Source organism: Channa argus, chromosome 1 (genome assembly GCF_033026475.1).
Source record: "Channa argus isolate prfri chromosome 1, Channa argus male v1.0, whole genome shotgun sequence".
NCBI classification, from domain to species: Eukaryota; Metazoa; Chordata; class Actinopteri; order Anabantiformes; family Channidae; genus Channa; species Channa argus.
Window position 1 is genome coordinate 8,497,160 of NC_090197.1, and position 5,786 is coordinate 8,502,945.

The 5,786-nt window shown below is 36.4% G+C and overlaps 2 long non-coding RNA genes across 2 annotated transcripts; both read left to right on the forward strand.

Annotated features, from left to right (window-relative positions):
* Nucleotides 1-240: 240 nt before the first annotated feature.
* LOC137101608 (uncharacterized) lies at nucleotides 241-3,460 on the forward strand. Its single transcript, XR_010911081.1, has 3 exons — nucleotides 241-338; nucleotides 458-536; nucleotides 2,650-3,460. It is a non-coding gene; the product is annotated as an uncharacterized lncRNA (long non-coding RNA).
* A 576-nt stretch (nucleotides 3,461-4,036) lies between these two features.
* Nucleotides 4,037-4,693, forward strand: LOC137101652 (uncharacterized). Its single transcript, XR_010911090.1, has 2 exons — nucleotides 4,037-4,358; nucleotides 4,443-4,693. It is a non-coding gene; the product is annotated as an uncharacterized lncRNA (long non-coding RNA).
* The last annotated feature ends 1,093 nt before the right edge of the window (nucleotides 4,694-5,786 follow it).

A 5,786-nucleotide genomic window follows, 5' to 3' on the forward strand; every position in this document is an offset into this window, starting at 1 on the left:
TAAATGGTTACATCTACTAGTGATGAAGTCGTTTTTTACAGACTTTGTGTTTTTCCCTTCATGAGTAAAAAAGCAGAAGTGTTATGGTCAAGACAAACATAAAAAACAAAAAGTGGCAGCACGTAATAAATGTCACAATAAACCTTGTTTTTGCAGAACATAAACTGTTAAAACTTGTTTAATTCAAACACTTGAGCAACTCGTGTTTGGGGAAGTAGATTATCATCAATACTTTTTCTACAGTAAACTGCGACACTGACGCTCATTTTGTGAAGTGTTGATATGTGCTTCACATGACTGTTAATTTAAAATAAAAACACGGGAGAAGAAGAAGAAAGGTGAGTTCTGAATATGATGCTCATGATTTCAGCTGTCCAGGAGGACACACTGGACAGGTCCCCAGTCTGTCAGATATTTGTTAAATGTTCTCAAATGGTGTTTTTTTTTTTTGTTGCAGAGAAAGTTTCCACTGAAGGCAGGATCCTGAAGACTGAGCACAATGAGCTACAGAGAAGGCAACAAGCAGGAATGTGACGGTAAGTCAGTGTGAAGAAGAACTGGGAGGGAAACAAGCATCGAGTGAATTTAAGTCAGAATCCACATTAATGAAGAGACAGAGAAAAGCAGCTGACTGAGGATCAGTGAGTCAATTAACCGGATTTTTAGTCTCAGTCTTTGTAAAGGACGATGGTTGTGATGTGTGAGGTCGACTGACACTGTTGGTTTTGATGCAGGAAATCTAATAATTATTTTCCTTTGCTATTTTTAATATTTAAAACAAACCTTGAAGGTGTGAATGTTTTAGAAACTGGACGATCAAAAGAGAAATTGATCAGTAAATTAATCCTTAATAAAAGTAAACTATTCACCCACTGTCCTGCACAAGATTGTTAAAATTCACCTCAGCTACAACAGTAAAGTGCTGCTGATACTTTCTGCATGAGTAAAACTACGACCACGATATTAAATAGTATAAAAGTCACAGTGGATATTTTCAGTACTTTTAATACTTATGTACATTTTCCTGATTAAACCTACAAGTGTGGGACTTGTTGTTGTAATGGAGTATTTTCACAGTTTTATTAGTATTAGTTCTTCTACCACTGTACTATACCTACAATTCAGCACTTACACTAACTCAGTAATGTTCTGTACATCAAACATTAAAAGGTTGTTTAATTCTCGTTCCCCTTAAAATGTTTTTCTCGCAAATAGAGTCAACAGCTGCTGTTTATTGATCCTGTTGTTTTTTTACTGCTGCCTGTTCATCTGCTGCTGTGTCCTTTTGTCTCTGTCTCCAACAGAAGATTCTGTCCCTGTCTTTCTCCCTTTTCACTCTGCTGTTCATGTTTTGTTGAATTGATGCAGATTGGAAGGTGGCTACTGCACAAGTAATGTTAGAAAACAGTTTTGCCTCCAGCTGCAAAGCTTTGTGTGTCTGTGTGTGTGTGTGTGTGTGAGACTTGGAGAAGGAGAATGGAGCTGGTCAAAGCACGATGTGACTGGGTCATTACAGGCAGCAGCAGCTCACTGAACCTGGAGCAGCCAGATGACCAGTCCATGTCTGACTATCAAACACACAAACAGCAGCGTGATAGGGCGTCTAAAGATGTGCTCATATAAACTATTAATATCATCACAGTCAAACAGCAGAAGAAACCAAACAAGGTGTTTTCTGCTGTTGTTGGATAAACTTCATCTTTCAGCTTAAAGAGTATAGAAGTTAAACTTTAAAATGTTTGGTACTGAAAACAGAAATACTTCCACAAGATTAAAACCATTTAAAAAATGAACTTCCTCTTCTTTAAGACCATAGTTTGAAGTTAATAAAGTCACATCCTGGAGCTCACAGTAAAAGAACATTAAACAGCAGGTCAGTGTTTTTACTGCACAGGTTTCAAGGTTGTGCTGATTAAATTAAAACTTTATTTAATTGTTAATTTATTTCTGTCTGAGAAAAATACCTGAGAACATAAAAACAAAAACCTAATAACCATTACACAAACAAATAAAGACAAATCAGTGCTTATTAAAACAAGAACGATCAAAAGATGACAAGCAAAATATTTGATATTTCTAAAGGGAATAAAATCTTCCAGCATCAATGTCCTGCTCCTCATCTGATTAATGAGGGGTTTAGTATCAGACACCCGTTTGTCCTCATATGTATTTGGACAGTAACAGTTTTCATCAGTTGGTCTCTGTAGGCCACCACAGGGAATCTGAAATGAATCAATGAATATTAGTCACAGTGGTGATGGTCATGGAGACTAACAGCTGAAAGAGCTACAGGATAAATTGTCCAATTGTCTGTTTGTGTTATTAGTAAAATGGTTTGAATAAAAATGTGTGTTTCAGTGCTGAGGTGGAAAATCAATATTTTTAATACAATGAGTAAAAAGAAGTGTCTCCATTGTTCAACCTCAGAACTTGATTTGAAACAATCAGCAGCAACAAACTGAACCCTTCCAGAGAAAACAGATTTAGGGTTGAACCTTTTTCAATGGACAGTGTTTGATGAGGTAAAATCAGAAGGTTGTTATCATTTCTGATGACGGCTGCATTTTATAGAAGAGCTGCTGATGTTACTGTGTCCACCCTCTGAACTCTTCTGTGTTCTCACATGTGTCTCCTCTAAATGTTCAACAGGTGAAGCTGCTGCAAACAGAAGGTCAAAGGTCACATCAGAGAGAGTCGCCCTGCTGGTTCTCAGTGGTCTCCTGGCAGCTGCTGCCATTGTTATTTACCGTCTCTGTGAGTTTGTACAGTTTTATTCATGTAGTTGTACTTTAAAAATGATAAAGCAGCAGTAAGTAATAAACTAATTTGCTCTTTTGGAACAAAAACTCTTTTCAGAGAATTCTTATTAAATAAACATCATCATTATGATGTAATATTTGGGGCATCTGCAGCTCAGTTGGTAAAGGCAGTGCTCCACAGACTACAGGGTCAGGGGTTTGATCCCTGTCCCTGGCTATATGTCAAAGTGTCTCTGGGTAAGACACTGAACCCCTAACAGCCCATACCCCTCCCCAGCTGTGCAGTGCTGGTCCAAGCCCAGTAGAAATTGGGGAGGGTTGTGTCAGGAAGAGCATCCAGTGTAAAAATTGTGCCAAATCAACATGTGGACAATGATCCGCTGTGGTGACGCTGAACTCACAGGATAAGCAGAAAGGAAAACAACAACATTGTGATGTAATATTTGAAGGTGTTTCTTCTACAGTAAATAACAAATTGTCATCACTGTATATTATAAAGAAGTAACATTTACTGATTTTCAGCTTTTGATCATTTCCACAACAAGAAAATTCTTCACACTCTGAAAGATGAAAATGAAGCCATGAGGAAAAATCTCACAGGTCAGTTTGTCAGGGTTTGAAACTGTCTCATAACTTTACCAGGTGAACTCCAGATTTAATTTGGAGTTTTCAAAAAAAGACAATTTTTAGTTTATTTCCAACAGATGATCAACAATAATCTATTTTATCAACCTTTTATTTGGTTTCTACTTATTTGTTCTTATGTTAATTGTTTTTGTTTTTTCTGTTAAGGTTCATCTAAAAGTGATGATTCTGATGAAAAGAATTAATTTTAATCAGTCATTTATCTTCTTTCATAACAGAACATCTCTCTGAAATAAATCAATGCACCAGGCTGCAGCCTATGTGTCCAGAACCTACTGAAGTTAATACTAGTAAATTATGGATTTGTCTTTTTCACTTTCACAGATGATTAATAAACAGTGATAAATAACAGACACAGTGAGTCAGTCAGTGATGTATTTATGTTGCACTAGTTCAGACTGTATACTGCAGTAACTGGAGTTGTGAGATAGTAAAACTGCATCTGTAAAAGAGAAAACTTCAGTTTCTCTGATTGTCTCAGTTAAAACTCAAACTCTCTCTCTATGTGAATCAAACATAAAGAGTGATTGTGTCACCTGACTGATGTCTTTGCTGTAAACTTTTACAGATGAACCATGTCAGAAGTGTGAAGAAGGCTGGGAGCTACATGGAGGAAAGTGTTATTATTTCTCCAACAAACCTTCATCCTGGAAGCAGAGCAGAGAAGAATGTGTCCATCATGGAGGAGATCTGGTTAAGATCGACAGCAGAGAGGAGCAGGTATAAAACACTGCAGCAGCTTCATGTTCTCACATATTTGATCACATAAGTTTTATTATCTCAGCACAGAAAAGTCACAGAGTCATTTTCACCACCTCTGATTGTTCAGTCATTCCTGGAGGAACGTTTGAGAAACAAAATTAATGAAGAACAGGACAAGTTCTGGATCGGACTGACAGACTCACAGGAAGAAGGCAGATGGTTGTGGGTGGACGGATCAGAACTGGGCACAAGGTTTAACTGTTGTAAAAACATGTTTATTTTTAATCTCAGATTTACCAGTTTTATTGACCCTGATCTGTGTTCCACATCTTTTAGTTTGACTTTTTGGATAAGAAAAGAGCCAGACAACTGGAAAGGAACCAATGGGGAATATCCTGATGGAGAGGACTGTGTGAGGATGGGGGAGAAAGCAGGAGCTGTTGACCTGAAGTGTTGGTTTGATCAGTCCTGCAACAACCCTCACAAAAGTATATGTGAGAAAGCAGCACAAACTGGACGTTATGTTTGTAATTGTAGTTTGTAATACAGTGAAGCTTTAGTCATCAGCTCCATTAACAATCTCAGTACAGGATGCAGAACATGGAGCAATGCTGTTTGTAGAAAACTAATGTCACAAACAATGTGAGATGTTGCAAACATTTAAAGATCCAAACATTTTTTAAATAAACAGGATTTTCTTCTAAAAACACAATAACAATTTTACAGGGCTTGTACAGTTTTATTCACGTAGTATTACTTTGAATATGATAAAGCACAAGGTTTTTTCACATCTGGGAGATCAGCAAAAATAAATAAATAAACAAATAGGACTATTTCTTCTTTTGGAGCAAAACTCTTTTCAGTGAATTCTTAATAAATGAACATCATCACTGTGATGTAATATTTGAAGGTGTTTCTTCTACAGTAAATAACAAATTGTCATCACTGTATATTACAAAGAACTAACATTTACTGATTTTCAGCTTTTGATCATTTCCACAAGAAGAAAACTCTTCAAACACTCAAAGAAAACAATGTAACAATGATGAAAACTCTTCAAACATTGAAAAATGAAAATGAAGCCCTGAAGAAAAATCTCACAGGGAAAACTGTCAGGGTTTGAATCTGTACAACAAACTTTCATCTTTATTTCCAACAAATGACCTGACGCAACCCTCCCTAATTTTTACCAGGCTTTGACCAGCACTGCACCGCTAGGAATAAAATAAATTACACATTAAAATCATTATTGCACCAATTTCAATCCATGGGTGAAGGTAAGTAAAAATATCTCTATATATAAGACCACCATAAAAAACACAGCACATCTGCTTTGCAAAGTTGAAATTATGAAATGTTTTCAACCTAAATAAAAATGATTTCTAATAAATGTCAGCAGTAACCTTGTTTTTACGGACTATAAACTGTGAATTAAACCTCATTTAATTCAAACACTGCAAAAACCTGTGTTTGGGGAAGTAGAGCCTTGTTTCTATTTTTGACTGGGACTTTTTTCTACAGAGAACTGTCGGATCTGTGACACTGATAGTTACTTGTTAAAGTGACATGTTGGCATGTGCTTCACAGTACTGTTGATTTACAATAAAACTCCTAAAGACAAAAGAAGAAGAAAGGTGAGTTCTGAATATGATGCTCACGATTTCACCATTGTCTTCATAA